At 37.7% G+C, this 17,255-nt stretch overlaps 1 protein-coding gene across 1 annotated transcript in view; it reads left to right on the plus strand.

The window, feature by feature from the left end:
• Window positions 1-17,255, plus strand: part of gmds (GDP-mannose 4,6-dehydratase) — a 363,184-nt gene that overhangs the window by 301,662 nt on the left and 44,267 nt on the right.

Below are 17,255 nucleotides of genomic sequence, written 5' to 3' on the forward strand. Positions count from 1 at the left end.
GCAATGTTGTTTTCTATACATAACTACTAGGTGTTGCATTTGCTGACATAGATATTTATTTAAGTATAGCTTTATATTAGGTTTTAGGACTTTTGGGTCCAGCTAATGAATTTTAACAGTCTTAAGTTTTTGTTTAAAGCATTGGACTTAAGACCACACACACAAACACACTGCAATGGAAATTAGATGTACACTTTTTTAGTAACCTTGCCATGAATAGTCCTTCCCTCTTCGTAAAAGATTATGTTTGTATGTTTCCCCTTCTGCATTCATTTTGTAAACCTTAAGGCTAGTGCCAGGCAAAATGGCCCTATTTAACTTAGCTGCTTCAGCTATAGTTAGGTTCTACATAATAAATTCAGAATAAGTACAGCATTTGGGGATGTGCAGGGGAAGTTTGGTAGAGGAGCTACTATCATGTCACTACTGAAGACCCAAGTTTGTCAGTCATGCTTGTGGTGTATACTGTACAGGTATAGGACCCCTTATCCGGAAACCCATTATCCAGAAAGTTCTGAATTAGGGAAAGGCCATCTCCCATAGACTCAATTATAAGCAAATTATTCTATTTTTAAAAAATGATTCCCTTTTCTCTGTAATTATAAAACAGCACATTGTACTTGATCCCAACTAAAATAGAATTAATCTTTATTGGAGGCAAAACAATCCTATTGGGTTTATTTAACATTTATATGATTTTTAGTAGACTTAAGGTGTGGAGATCTAAATTACGGAAAGACCCCTTATCTGGAAAACCCCAGGTCCCGAGCATTCTGGATAACAGGTCCCATACCTGTATTTGACTAAAGTAACTCAAAGTAGCATATGTTGCTTGAGAAACATTTGCAGCTGTCTGTTGTCTGTTGACACTTGCCTATCTAGCTGCACATTTTGAGCATCATTTTATCATATTTAGTAAGTGTTCTGGAAATGTTCTCATGTTATATGTCTCCTTTCTAGCCTAAAGCAGTAGAGACATGCTTATGCTGGTCACCATTTATCATTTTATCTAGGACAGCCACACTGCTAATGACATATGTTAGCTCTTGGATCACAAATTGGTTAGCTGACTCATCTTTATGATGTTGTTGTCTGTAACTTCGTCTGAAAAAAGGGGTGGATTTCCATAAACTTTTCTTAGGGACAATTGTACCTGGAAGAGTTAAAATGCCCCTGTGCCACTAACTTGATGTTTTTATAGATGTTGCTCTTACCCTATTTACAAATACCTTGCTAAAATACATATAACTTCAACTTACTTTTTGTTTTGTCATAGTTTTGTTGTAAAGCTATAAAACATATGTTAGAAAGCGCATTGACTAATCAAAACAGTTTTCTCAATTTCCTTCTCGGAGGGGGCCGCCATATTTGTGCAGCAGGAGTCCATTAGCATTAGAAGCTATAACTGACAGGTTGAGAAGGGACAGTCAGGTTGGCAAAAGTCAGGTTTAGGAATTTCAAGTAACAATTATTATAAAATCAAACATAGCAGCAAAAAACATGAGCTATAGCTAACTTTTATTGTACATTCATATTTTGATGAGACGTTTATTGGTGTCAGTATCACTTTAAATATACTACAGAATAGCCCCATACACAAGACAGTGATTCCAACTATCACACAAGGATCAGCATGTTCCCATGATAGAGGAATATATATATGCAATTAGCATACATTTCTCAAAAAGCATTCTTAATCCAATTATCCTTCTGACTTCTCCTATTTCAGGGTTCGTCACTGAGTTGTTTGGCTGCCGATACAAATATGAGCTCATTCCTTTCAGTGACTGACTTTTATCAAGTATCTGATACTATTAACTATGTAGCCTGACATAATGTTCTCTGGAACTAAATGTAAAATCTGTCTAACATACAACAGGGATGAGCTTGTTTAAATGGTAAACGAGTGGCTATATGTGTGCATTATGAATGTCCTGTATCTTATTTCAAATTGTAAGTTCAGGTGAAATACCTTTATGCCTGCTAAATTGGTATCTGTGCAACAGAAAAGCCTATTACTGATACATGCTGCAATAGTCATTAATTCATGTTATTGTTCTTATTTGGTAGCAATATTCTGTGAGAGTAGGCAAGAGTAAGGGGCCCAGCGTTTGCTGACTTAGGGTAATAGTAACATAATGGAAGGGTTATGAAAAGATAAAAGGAAGAATTAGTCCTGACCGACCGGGACAATGACATTATAGCCAAGATTCAAACTGAAAGCTGAGCCAGTCAGGTATGCTTATGAAAACAAAAAAATGAAATCATTATAAAAATAAGGGTGAAGACACACTGAGCTACTAGTAGCAGCTACTTTTTCACAGCTACTAAAATCCAGAAAATACCCTGCCATAGACAATAATGAAATTTACCTCTGCTTCTGAGACTTATCAGTAAGTGATCAGCATTGTCTATTTTAGTAGCCATGACAAGTAGCTCCGTGTGTCTTTACCCTAATGTATATTTTCAGTTGATAAATTCATAAGAAAATGATGATATTGTGGCCTGGTTACTGCAGCCATCTTATCCCTCCCCCCACTCTTCAAAAAGCAAAAAGTCTAGCAATAATAGGGTGGTTTGGTGGATTTGTAGGGTTGTGTGTGTTCATCCTCCCTCACACAATTGCTCATTTAAAGCGAGGCGTAGAAATGAGGAATGTTTATGCAACAGGCCAAGGAGTTGAGTTGTCCATTTCTCAGGAGAAGAAATGATTCTTTGGGAGCCGTCATCTTGTCCAGACTTTTATAATTTAGGCAGCATAGGTGTAATTAATATAGAAAATGAGACGTCTAAAACAGCTGTGTCTGCAACTTTAGTATAGTATTCCACTTGTTCTGCTGCATATTTGGGAAGGAGCAGAATGTGAAGATTCTGCAGTATTTCAGTCCTGGTAGACATGTCGATGACAACCTCATATTTAAAGATATAAAGGTATGTTTTTGTGATGTCCTCCACCCTTTAATATTATTTCATTTTCCTTTAATGAATTAAAAAGTTAACTTAAGTTGCAGTGGCTGATAAATAAGGTTTGTATTGTGTTTGTATATTAAAGTGCCATCACCGGGGCTTTATCAAGTCCGTGTAGTTATTGAATTGAATTACTGCCATTGGCAAGTTTTGCATGTCAGCAGAAAGGATTTTTTAAAATAAAAATACCCAAAATCTGTTCCTGCCCCAAGCATAATGAAATAAGAAAAAAAACTGAGACTTTGAAGCTGTGTTTAAAGGTGTTATTTACCTTGAAAATTAAAGGGGAACCCCACCCAAACACTACTTAAGCTTTTTGAAAAGTAAACATTATTTCAAGCAGATTGTAATCTCTACGGGGCAGGGACCTCCTTCCTACTGTGTCTCATACCACATGGCACTTATATATATATATATACATATATTTATTTATTGTGTTTATTTATTATATCACTTGTCCTCCCTGTGTGTAATTTTGTATTCTGTAAGACTGTACAGCGCTGCGTACCCTTGTGGCGCTTTATAAATAAAGTTATACATACATACATACAAGCAACTTTGCAATATACATAAATTAAAAATATGCACCCTTTTCATGATTTTTAATGTAATATTTTGGTTACCTAAGATCCTGCTGATCTGGCTGATTACTTTGAGACTAAAAAAATGGAACAGTAGCCAACTGTTCTCAGCCTGCCTTCAGTCTGCATCCTCTAAATCCCACAATTCCCTGCACATTTGATGTCAATAAGGGAAGTAACATCACAGTGCAATGCATTGTGGGTTATGCAGTTCCTGAATGCTATCTATTAGCTGTGGAGAATCTGTTACAGATTGTAACATCAATGTTTTAGTCCCTCCTCCCCAACCAGAATTAAAAATAATGTAGAAAGAGAAGTATTTATTCATACTTTTTGAAGGAACAGGTTACAATGATAGGTTTATTAGGGGGTTTTGTGTTTTATGGGGCTCTTTAACAATTTGTGGTGTGGAAGCTGGAGTTCCTTTTTAACTTAAACCTCCATATGTATTAAAAGGCACTAAGTTTACTCAGGAGCAGTAACCCATAGCAACCAATGCAATGTTCTGCAGGCGACTAATCGATCCGAAATGGCTTTCCACCGGCAACAATAGTTGCCAAAATAGTGGTGCGAAGGGCATTCCACTGGCAACTCTTACTGTTGCCAGTGGAAAGCCATTTTGGAGCGGTCAGTCGCCTGCCATAGCAGAGAACTGTCGCGGGTGAATGAATCGCTATGTGGGTCCTTAGCCTTAGTGTTTCTGGGCAAACTTAGTACCCTTTTTTTACATAACCCTTTTAGTATGATGCAGAGATATTTTAATATAATTTGCAGTTGGTTATTATTTGAGGTTTTTAAATTATTTAGCTTTTTGTTCAACTGTGCAGTTTGGAATCTAAATTACACTAGCAACCAGACAGTTGTTGAATGAGAGACTGAAATATGAATAAGAGAGGGGGTGAAAAGAATGATAAGTAATATAAAGTTCCAGTAACAATAGTTTTTTTTAATGTTAGGGTTGGTGACCCCCATTTGAATGCTGGAAAGAGGTAAAAGAAGGCAAATAATTAAGAAACTATACAAAACAATTAAGACTAATTGAAAAGTTGTTAAAGAAGAAGGAAAGGCTAGTAAAGAGTTAATCTCTAGCTGCAGGCATACCTTCAGTTCTCTCAATAGTGCCCTTAAGTCTCCCCATATTTCACCTGTTCAGAAGATCTGAAGCCAGACAGGAAGAAAAAAAACGCTAAGCTGTGTAAAGAAAGTTCCCATAATGCCTCACTCCTGCACAGACACCCAGACCAAGTGAACATGCTCAGTTAGTAAGACTATGAGTCAGCTTCCTGCTCAGATCCACATTCCTAAGGGGGGGGGAGTGAGTTCTTAGCATTCTTGAGGGAGGGGGGAGCAGGAAAGAGCAGAGAACAGAGAGCTGCCTGTCTCTGGCACAGGAATTACAGACACAAGAAATCTTTTTTCAGAGTAGTCAGTGCAGCATTTCTGTGAGTGCTTATGGCTGTATTTACATAGACCTTTCTGATAAAGCTTACTTAGTTTTTACCTTTCTTTCTCCTTTGAGAACTTACCATTGTATAACATACTAAAACTTAACTACCCCTTTAAATTAGCTAATTTTAATTTTTTTTAAATGAGATATTATTATTAATATTATAGCAGCAATGTGACTGTTGATCGGAGTCTCGGTCAGATCCCTATTTCATCTGTAATTAGTCTTGATGTGAGAAACATCTCTGTTTACATGTGACCATTAGGATCTGCTGTTATATTGGAGTGTATGTTTACATATGAATTTCACATAGAATCATACATTGCAGCTTTTACTTGCATCAAAATCATGCCACATGGGCTTTTGTGTCAGACAAAGACTGATGTAAATGTGCAGGATTTCAGAGCTTCTCTTGGTGTTCTGTCTGATATGTCAACTGGCGCCAAGTCACAGAGTACTAATATTTCTATTCTGCTTCTGGCAAGAAAATTTGTGATCTTTAATACAATATATCAGTCATGTTAGTGGACTGAACACAAATAAATCTATATCAGAAGAGAAATAAATAAAAGCAGCTGTGGAAAGATAGACAGTCTTTTAATTTAGCCAATATAGTCTTAGGTTTAAGCAAAAAAAGATTGACACTATACAGTTAATTGCAACAATAAAGTATGCATGTAAAGATACCCCAATATTAAAACCATGGTTATTTTACATACTTGACTGATGTGTTGTTTGCAAGAATGATTTCAGAAGAGATTGGGGAGGGGACTTTGCTATAGTTAAGCTGGCCATACATTGAAAGGGAGGTCACCACGCAAGTGGAACTTTCCACTTCTAAAATGGTTAAAGTTATTCAGGTAGTAACAAAGAGATTATCAAGTGAAGAGTTATATTGAGGTTGGTGCAAGACTTGAAGGGATCTGACATGTAAACAAAAAAAATTGTAAATCATGTTCAATGGGAAGCCATTCAAATGATTGTATAGGTATGGGACCTGTTATCCAGAATGCTTATGACCTGGGGTTTTCTGGATAAGGGATCTTTCTGTAATTTGGATCTCCATAACTTAAGTCTGCTAAAAATAATTTAAATATTAAATAAGCCTAATGTGCTTGGTTTGCCTCCAATAAGGATTAATTATATCTTAGCTGGGATCAAGTACAAGGTACTGTTTTATTATTACAGAGAAAAGGAAATTATTTTTAAAAATTTGAATTATTTGCATATAATGGAGTCTATGACAGATGGCCTTTCCATAATTTGGAACTTTCTGGATAATGGGTTTCCGGATAAGGGATCCTATACCTGTAGTAGTTAAGCGGTCTATTAGTTTTCAGCGGCTCTGACAATATGACAGTTGCATGATGTTTTAGTTGCCACCTGAGACTGAAACAGATTTTAATCTAGAGTGGTAGTACAATATACTGGCATTGATTATTCTGTAGTAAGCCTTATTTATTTGCCTATTTATCTTTATTAATATAAGTTGATACACTGGTTGGTTTGATGTATGGAAATTAAACCATATTTTTATATATGTATATAATTAGCTCTATATAAATAAAAATACACATATGCCTTACAGCATCTAAATTGTCATAAGCAGCAGGATGCTTTCTTGCTATTAGCCAGTTATGGGATTATACTACTGTAGTCAATAAATTTATTTTTAGAGTGTTTCTTGAGCATTTTCTTTTGTCACTCTTCATTCTTCTGAGTACCTATTATATTTAGGAAGAAGCCAAAAAGTACACTCAAACAATTGTTAATAAAATTGCTATTTAGAGGAAGCAGGTTTATTTTATTAAACTTCTCAGGTTCCAAAGTATACCATGTCTATACTGCCAATACCCTTAGGATACATTTATAAGTGGTTAAAGGCCAGGTAGTAGAGGACTGAGAATGGAGCCCTGAGCGCAGGAGTATTTCAATCACGAGAACAGTCTTTTTGGGAGCACCACCAGCAAGAGGTCACATGTACTTCCACAAAGTTATTTTATGCGCCTTCAAACTTCCTTTTTAACTACCAGTTATTTGTGTTGGTTGTTCTCCTGTTGGATTTGAGTATGCAGCCGCACTCCCTCCATTGCTGGAAAACATATTTTTTGCTATTAATAGCTTAATTTCTATGCTTCGCCCACCCTGTGCCAAAAACCGTATATTTTTTGTTCTTGACTATTCATACTAATAATCTGAGCCCACAATCTATTTAGCTTTCATGTCTGGGCCATGACCTAAAATATCTTTAGATTTCATTATTCTGAATTCTGTGTGGTCTTCTCTGTTAACTTTCTTGGGAAATACAAGTATTCTTCACTATGCCTGTTTGGGTTAAGCAAAAACAAAGCAACATTAAATAATATTTCTTTATAATATAAAGCCAAAAACCTATGCATTTTCTCATGTGTCTGCCTACAGGCTGATACCGCTCCTGTAGAGTCACAGCAGAGTGGAGAGAAACGTAGCTGCTTTTCTCTGCCTGTAGAGAAAACACTCGGCGGAAAGAAGCATGACATTAGCCTTAAGGTGGCCATACACGCACCGATAATATCGTACGAAACCTCGTTTCGTACCATACTCGGTGCGTGTATGGTATGTCGGCGAGTCGACCGACCGATGGTCGCACGAAACATCATCAGATCGCCACGTGTATGGCCAGCTTTAGGGACATACAGCAGAACTACAACACCTAGCATTTCCTATTTGAGTATTTACCAAACTGTGGCTCTGGCCTCCCTGAAAAGTGGCTGTAAAAGTAGGGAGGGGTGAAAGGCTAAGGCCATTTAGAGTGAGAATTTGGGAAAATGCCTATTTACTCCTGTAGATAATCATGGAAGCTCAGCATGAAGGTATAATAGAGTGGGGTTTGGGGGTATGTATTGTTACATTGTTATATTGATATTGTATATAACTAGAGTTGATACAATTGTGTTTTAAGGTAGTTTAAGACTACCTCTTGGAGCACTTGCATAACTACCCAGTTCTGGAACTTACAGAGTCAATCACTGTAACCTGCAGCACTCAATATCCTTCTATTTGTGTCAGTAAGTTACCCTCCCACTTTGACTGTAAGCTCTTAAATGTAACCGTATTTTGTAATCATTTGTGTTATTGTAATTAGGGATGCAATGAATCCAGGATTCGGTTCAGTATTTGGTCAGTATTCTGCCTTTTTCGGCAGGGTTCAGATTTGCCCGAATCCACAGTCCTGGCCAAACCAAATCCTAATTAGCATATGCTAATTAGGATTTGGAAGGGTTAAATGTTGCTACATGAACACAGAAATGGAAAATGTAATCCTTCCGTATACTAATTAGCGTATTCTAATTAGGATTCAGTTTGGGATTCGGCCAAATCCCTTACCATGGATTCGTGGTTCGGCCAAACCCAAAAAACTAGGTTTGGTGCATCCCTAATTGTAATGACCCCCTATTTATGAATTTATTGTTCTGCTGTACATAAGTAGCGCTGCATAAGTAAAAGTAAACATACATACATATATCTAGGTTTGACCTACAAGAGCGGCTTGAATTGCATTTATACTTACAATCACACATGCCCTTCAATGATATTAGTAAAAAGAGTTATGAGATGAGCTATCTGAATTGATTGCTTTAAATAGGACATGTATTCATTAGGTTTTCTTAGTCTCTGTATAATAGATACATGTAGCTGCAAAGGTTAACTAGATAATTCTGGCATCTGCTTAAATTCTAGTCAGCTAATGCAGAAAAATATTTAGTATAATTTACAGGCACTTTTATAAAACTTTATGCCAGGGCACTGAACAAGTGCTAAATGATGTGCTTGCATGCAAAATGTACTATGGGTTTCAAATTGCATGCACTGGTGATGTATCCCATGTGTCTGTGCAGCAATCACCCATTTTGCAGATTAAAAGGAGAAAGATTGTCAGAGCTCAGTTTGCACTAAAAATAATGTTAGTACCACACTTTGGCCAAAATATGTAAGCTTAAATGCCACGTCAATGCCCCTCATTGTACATGAGTCCTACACTGCATTCTAAGGGGGGGATATAATAAAAGGCACTGCCCAGGAGCAGTAACCTATAGCAACCAATTAGCAGGTAGAATTTACTGGTCACATGTTTAAAAGGAAACATCTTATTGGTTGCTAAGGGTTACTGCACCTGGGCAAACTTAGTGCCTTTTATTACATATGGGCAGGGGCGATTCTGGACATATCGCCGCCTGAGGCGGCTCCTGGATGCCGCTCCCCAGCGCTTACCTTCTGAGCGCAGGAGCGGGTCCAGGGGCGGTGAGATCGCTAGTGCAGAGAGCGCAATTGCGCTCTCTGCACTAGAAGAGCCGAATTTCCGGTTTAAAAACTGGAAATTCGGCTCTTAAAGTTACCAGGAGCGGCTTTTTGCCGCCCCTGGTAACTGGGACGCTTCTGCCGCCTGAGGCGAGTTTCTCAACTCGCCTAATGGCAGAAGCGCCCCTGCATATGGGGGTAAGTCTGTATTGCAATTAAAATCCCCCTGCAAACAGTGTGACTAAGAAGTAAGACCATGTTGCACTAACACAACTTGCAGATAACATTGCTGTAGGGCCTTGTCTGTTGGTACAAGTGGTGGAGGGTATGGGAAAGGTGGTACTGATGCTTTATTGGACCAGTGCATAAGAGAGTGTGCTTAGAAGCCACAAGTTGCCAGCAGAATTCTTTAACAAGTTAAGGAGTTTTTGTGGTGACTTATTTCATTTTTTTATGGTTTTATTTCATCCTCCATGATTCTGAACATACGGAACATATTTATCATTAAGCCTTATAATCATTTAAATACATCTCTATACCTCAGCTGCATTTGGGCGGGACCAACTTTCATAATGGTCCTTTGCTTATAGAGTTGGCATGGTTTATAAAATGTTGTACTTTTAAATATGTGAAAAAGCAGGGCAATACACATTAAAATTGATTTACAGTGGAAATGTCTTCAGGCTGAGTCACTGTAGGCTGAATACTCCATGATTAGTCAGAGGCTGGAGAACATAAATTGAGGAGTTTTTAATAAACTGGGTGCATAAGTGTCCTCTATGACAAAGTTCCTTTAATTTAACTTTCCTAAATCTGAAATTAGTTTTTTTTCATAATTACACCTTTGAAGATTTCCATCTAATCTTCTGAATTTCTTCTAAATTTGGCACTTTGCATGACTTCAGGGCAGGAATATTCTCTTCTTTCTTAGCTGTTATAACAGCAGGGGGAGTGTAAGAAGCAAATGCTAGGGGGAGTCAGCATTGCACCTGTCTGATACTGACAGTCAAAAAACTACTAAATATGAATACCTGGAATATTTTATAGGGCCTTCATGCTGTCAATGCCATTTTACAAATGTTCTTGTTCCTACTTTCTATCTTAGCTTACTGCAGGTGGCATCTCTGAACTAGAAACACTTGGCAGAGGAGCAGATAGCAAGTGTACATAAAACATCCATGTAATCTTGCTCCTTACTTTAAATAAGTCTGACCAATGTGATCATTTTACTGCTTAAGGTGGCCATACACGCACCGATATTATCGTACGAAACCTCGTTTCGTACGATAATCGGTGCGTGTATGGCATGTCGGCGAGTCGACCGATATCGCAGGAAGCTGCCGATATCGGACGACTCGCCGATCGGACAAGTTTGAAAATTTTGATCGGGCGCCATAGAAGGCGCCTGACCAAAATTCTCCCTTCAGAGCTGAATCGGCAGAAGGAGGTAGAAATCCTATTGTTTCTACCTCCTTACCTGCCGATTCAGCCCTGAATGGTGTGTGGCGGATCTTACGATGTTTCGTGCGACCGATGGTCGTACGAAACATCGTCGGATCGCCACGTGTATGGCCACCTTTAGACGTTTGAGTCTCTGCACAATCAATTTGAACTTTTAAATCCATAGATCATAAGATAAGATGTGATCATTTGAAATGTAAAATCTGATGAGCCCTACCTTGTGTTGGGGATCTCTGCGCAACTCTTTTTAAAACTGTCAGCACTTTGCAGCTTTTATGTTAATGTTACAATATGCACATCATTCTACTGTTTACCGAAAACTGAATGAGGCCTACAAAGAAAAGAACACAGTACCTACAGTGAAATATGGTGGAGGTTCAATGATGTTTTGGGGTTGTTTTGCTGCCTCTGGCACTGGGGGCCTTGAATGTGTGCAAGGCATCATGAAATCTGAGGATTACCAAAGGATTTTGGGTCGCACTGTAGAGCCCAGTGTCAGAAAGCTGGGTTTGCGTCCGAGATCTTGAGTCTTCCAGCAGGACAATGACCCCAAACATACGTCAAAAAGCACCCAGAAATGGATGGCAACAAAGCGCTGGAGAGTTCTGAAGTGGGCAGATCTAAATCCCATTGAACATCTGTGGAGAGATCTTAAAATTGCTGTTGGGAAAAGGCGCCCTTCCAATAAGAGAGACCTGGATCAGTTTGCAAAGGAAGAGTGGTCCAAAATGCCTGGTGAGAGGTGTAAGAAGCTTATTGATGGTTATAGGAAGTGACTGATTTCAGTTATTTTTTCCAATGGGTGTGGAACCAAATATTAAGTTAAGGGTGCCAATAATTTTGTCCAGCCCATTTTTGGAGTTTTGTGTGACATTATGTCCAATTTGCTTTTTTTCTTCCCTTTTGTTGTTCTGTTCCAATACACACAAAGGGAATAAACACGTGTATAGCAAAACATGTGTTACTGCAATACTTTTCTGTGAGAAATACTTGATTTTCTGGAAAAAATTCTGGGGTGCCAACAATTTTGGCCATGACTGTACATATATATATAAATAAGACCAGCAACACCGAGTTTATTACAAAAAAAATCAGTTGTGTAATAAAAAATGCATGAACAGCCAATGTTACATTTTGGTTCCCATTGGGACCTTTTCAACAGGCTCAGTTGGAGTAACTGATTTTAATAAACAAACAAAAGAACATTTTCTTTCTTTTTTTTCTTTATATTACTTTACTTAGGTTCATCAGTTTCTGACCAGAACCACTTACTAGTTGTTAGCGTGAAACCCCAGCAACTAGAAAGACTTCAGAACTGCATTAAAAAAAACTACTAAAAAAAAAAAAAGACAACCAATTACATACCTTCTAAGGAAACCACATTCTAAGGTGTGCTTATAGTTAATAGTAAGGTGTGTACAGCTTTTAAAGAGCTTTCGGCTTAGATTTGTACCTATGTTTGCAATCAATTCTATGCCACAAAGAAAGTTCTTTTTTTCTAAGCTGCTTTAGGTTAAAATGCTATACTGAATGTGGTAACCGTTTTAAACCAAGTTATTCAGCTCCAGGTCAAGAGCTAATAAAGCAAATTGAGTCTGGAGATCTGCAATCAATTAACACAATCCTTTAAAAGGGATTGTTTCTTGTTCTCACCACAGTGTGAGGAACAGCAGTCGCTTCATCAGAATAATCCACTGATTGACTTAAGAGCCCTTCAAAGTTTTCTTGTTCAGTCACTGATGTCCTGTGATAGCCAACTGGAATGTCATGTTAATGTAAAAACTTCAGATTAAAAATCAGATTAACCACACCTTTAAATTTGGTATATTTTTCTTGGACAACTATCATTTAGCAGTGATTGCTATTTTATTTAGTATATTTAAAGACACAACTGCAGTGCTTGGCACAGTTTGTAGAACTGTTGCTTTGCAGAGCCAGGGTCCTGTGTTTAAGAATGACCTGTTTGCAAAAGGAAAAATCTATTTAGAAGAAATCAAGTGCAAGGCAACTAGGTGCTCAGTGGTCAATATGTTGGGTCCAAGTGGCTTGTTCCAAATCTTCAGCCAGTAAACACATTTAGGCCAACCCAAGGAAAACCACTGACCAGCACAAAATGTTATTTCAAAAATGTACAGAAAAGCTTTATGCATTTTGAGCCCCTGGGCACTTACAATCTTTTGGGACAACAAATCAGTGATGGGATGTCCATACATGGAGCAAGCTTAATCTATAATTTTACAATAAATTAAGTTTCCCCTTTATCATTTATATTAGTTGTAAACAAATCTTTGTTATACTGGAAAGCAAACAAATCTGTCCTGCTGCAAAGAAAAAGTGGCAAAAGAATTTGTGGAAGTGAGAGCCAGGTACAATTTTCTGTTACATCCTGCTTGGAAAAGGAAAACTGGAGCGAAACAAATTTCTTTCTGGTTAAAATCCCTTTCAGATTATAATGGTGAAATCTTAGAACAATTTAGAAAAAAAAAAGTATTTGAGTTACAGGTAAACAAACAAAAGAAATAAGTGAAATGTAAAACCAAAAGTATGATTCATATGGAGAACTAGATATCACTGTGCAGGCATCAATTCTAAGGAAAGCGTCCAGCAGGCAAATTAATACTGTTTCTGAAATCAATTGCCTTTATCCAAAAACAACACACTGCAGTCAAATTCCATGTCCTAACGATTGAGCTGTCACTTGCTATAAGAACATTTCAGATTGTGGCAATTTTGGCAAGCACAATTAAAACACGCAAAGAAATATGTTGGCTGCATTGCCAGCGACATTTTTAGAAGCATGTACGAATATTATATGCTAATTGAGACAATTTTTATTATGCGGCTGTTATGGGCATGTGAAATGAATTTAGCATGCCTGCACTTGAAAACTGCTGTGCACTTTCTGCTAGAATACTTCTGATTCCACATCTTATTGTGCTATTTTTATCAATCATGTGCTTTTGTAACAATAGCATGCAAGTTATTGACCAGTGTAAAAACTGCAACAGATCCGCTTGTTCTTATAATTGCCCAATCCACATCATTAAGTTAACTGAATCCTAAAAAGGTTTTAACTGTATTTTTCTCTGTGCTTTAGAATTTATATTCTAAATAGGTTTTCTTTTTTTGTTTTTTTTTTTGCTTTATTGTATATTTACAATGGCTTACCTGCAAGGTTAGCATATTGTGAGCACAGAAGATAATCTGCATTCTTTCATATGGGTGCAAGCTACGTGGGTCCTCTAGAGAAACAGTAGTAACTGTACCCCAAGTGATCATTAAAAGGGTGGATCGCCATTAAGTTCACTTTTAGTATGTTATAGAATGGCCAGTTCTTAGCAACTTTTTAATTGGTCTTCATTTTTTTTTATAGTTTTTGAATTTATTGCTTTTCTTTTCTGACACTGTCCAGACCCCAGCAGCCAAAAATGATTGCTTTTTGAGGCTACAATTTCATTGTTATTGTTACTTTGTACTACTTATCTTTCTGTTCAGACCCACCCTATTTCAGTTTCTAGGATAATTTGGAACCTAGCAACCAAAAAGCTGCTAAAATTCCCAACAGGAGCGTTTCTGAATAAAAAGCTTAATAATTCAAAAGCCACAAATAATAATAAATGAATGCTAATTGCAAATTGTTTCAGAATAGTACTCTCCTAAACATGCTAAAAGTTAATTTAAATACGAACAACCCCTTTAATAGGTGCTCTCTTACTTACTTTGTAAACATTGCTTTTTCTCAAAGTCAGAGTGCTATATCCAAGTGGGATTATTGACAGCACCTCATTCTTGGAGACAGTGGGACTGTGCTGGCCTAGAGGGAATCGGCTACTGCCCTCTGGCAGTCATCAGAACCAGAGAATCCTGAAGGGCAAGCAATGGTTATACAGAGCAGTTTCTCACTGTTTCTCAAATGCTTAAAGATGTAGTTAGCCTCTGGGCTAGCATAAACCATTTAGTGGAGCACTCTGAGTACTTGCTGAGTACTGACATTTACCTTAATGTTAAGATTTTGTTCTACTTGTGTCTTACCTTACTGAGAATTTGCTTTGCTTCCGCATGTTAACCTAGGTGACATGTTTTCCTTTTAGTTTAGGTTAAAATGACTGAAGAGAATCCCGGTGTTGATAGCATCAAAGAGCAGTGCACCTAATTAGAAGCTGATTAGGAAACAGTTTGGCTAGCTAATTATCCCTGTGCTGGGCTGTGCAGAGCAAAGGGCCACTGAACACCATTTGCTTCAGGTCATTATGCTCTCAGCAATGTTGTCAGCTTTTAATGAATGATACTTGTCTACTGCTTTGCTTCCTGTCTCACTGTGGTATTTTAAATATGATGTAGCATCTCTGAGATTCTTCCATTTTGACCTTTTGATCTGTTACAAAATTTTAGCCTATGGTTATGGTTGTGCAAATTGGCTAACCAAAAATATTCATATGAATAAAATGCAACATTTCAGTTTATCCAATACAAATTGCACTTACACTGAATCATGAACAATGTAGTTAACACTGTATTCCAGCTATATATCCTGATTGCTTGTAAAGTACAGATAACCTATTGCAGTAATATCTGGCTTGCTGGCCCATAGCCCACAAATTAAACTGAGCTGTCAATGTCTTCCCTAGAGAAAATTATAGGAAGTTACTATCCGCCTGATTAAATGTCTCAGTAGTCTCATTAGGCACATCTAGTTTACCCAAGGGACTTCTTAGTGTCGGACTGGCCCACCAGGATACCAGGAAAACTCCCGGTGGGCCCAGGTGTCAGTGAGACCTCCCGCTCCTGACCATTTGGCCTGTTTTGATGGTCATTCCCTATTTCTGCATGGGAAGCAAGAGGAGAAATACATGGAAGAATATATGATAGCATGTAAATAAAAGACACTAGGAGAATAAAAAGGTTGGGTGAGGAAAGGAGGAAAAAATAGTTTGGAAAGTGGGCCTAGGGTCCAAGTTTTTCTGGTGAGCCCCTGGGTTCCCAGTCAGATACTTGGACTACTGGTCACAGTTTGGGCAACAATTCTTATGGCAGTTAAATGTCATAGAAAAGTCTTCTGTATTAAGCAGGGCAATCACTAGAATTACTGCCCGTTATGTTATTTAGGTCTGGGCTAAACTGGCAATTTAGTCTCCCAGTGATGATGTCAACTTTTGCACAATAGATTTACTGTCCCACAGAAGACAATGCAGCTTATTTCTAGCCAACTACAGCTACGAATCTTCCTGAGTCAAATGAACTTTAGATGCAAGACCAATTTAATCTTTTAGAATGTTAGTTGTCGTAATTTAGGGTGGAGAGAATTAAAGCAGAATTTCAGGTTTAGCTGATTTAATAAACCTTTGGTATTGGTATTAAAGGGTATTCAAATACTACAGGTTGAATGATTGGCCATATTTTCTTACATCTTAATCAGTGGCCCCGACTGTGGGGATAGGCCCCCTGCTGGCACCTAAACTAGTGGAAAGAATAAAATTTGAAACTGAAGTTTACATTGTATGTTGGATATATGTGGAACTATAGGAGAGTGACGGTTAAGGCCAATATTGTTATATACATTATCTTTAAATATGTTATAAGCTAAGGAAGGCCGAACCATATATTTGACCACAAATGGTAGCCTGAATCCAAAAATTCAGAAGACCTCTGCTCAGGGCTTCTGAGCAGGGCCCTTCAATCTCATTTTTATTCTGTAACCCCTGATTGTTAAAAATTATTGTAAATTGCTGAATAACTTGCTCACACTATATAAATTCATGAGGATATGTAGTGATGGATGACATTAGAGGGCACTGCTTCCAGCTTTGGGATGTCAGCCAATATGTCATTAGCTCTCTGGTACATCAGTATGATTCACCCAATTCTGTTCTAATTAGTTATCTTTTATCTTACCTTTATAGCAAGTAGTAAGTGTATTTAGCATCTTGTACAGAGTATTCCATGGCTGAACACATTCTGCATCATCCTCTCTTGATCTTTGAGAAAACCTATGCTAGGGCCACAGTTACAATAGGTTTATTTGGTTAACTGTAAGATACATACTAGGAAGACTGATGCAGACATAGACTGGGCCCTGAATAAAAACAAGTCACCTAAATGTCTCCGCTGAACTCCCAGAACAGCTTAACTTTTACTAAGGCCTATTGCATGTTTGACTGTATATCTCAAAAAGCAAGGGCTGACATAAAAGGGGCATAGCACTGGATAAACTGCTATTGAGTTCATGTTTGTTCTGTTTTTTTTTACAAAAAGCTATTTAATTTGGAAAAACTAACAAAAATTACCATCTTAGTTTATGAAGTCCTATCTTTTCCCCCCACCCTTTGTGCAACAATCCTCACTTCTCTTAGCATGTTACATTAGGGATGTATAAGCTGCAGCCTTCCAGCTTTTGCAGAACGGCACAGAAGGTTTTACAGAGTTGGTAGTTCAACAAAAGTTAGTACGGGAGTAGTTCAGGGAGGACGCAAGCATCTTGATAGCATTGAAGCCATATTATAAGATGGGACCCCACAACCACA

Source organism: Xenopus tropicalis, chromosome 6 (genome assembly GCF_000004195.4).
Source record: "Xenopus tropicalis strain Nigerian chromosome 6, UCB_Xtro_10.0, whole genome shotgun sequence".
Classification (NCBI taxonomy): Eukaryota; Metazoa; Chordata; class Amphibia; order Anura; family Pipidae; genus Xenopus; species Xenopus tropicalis.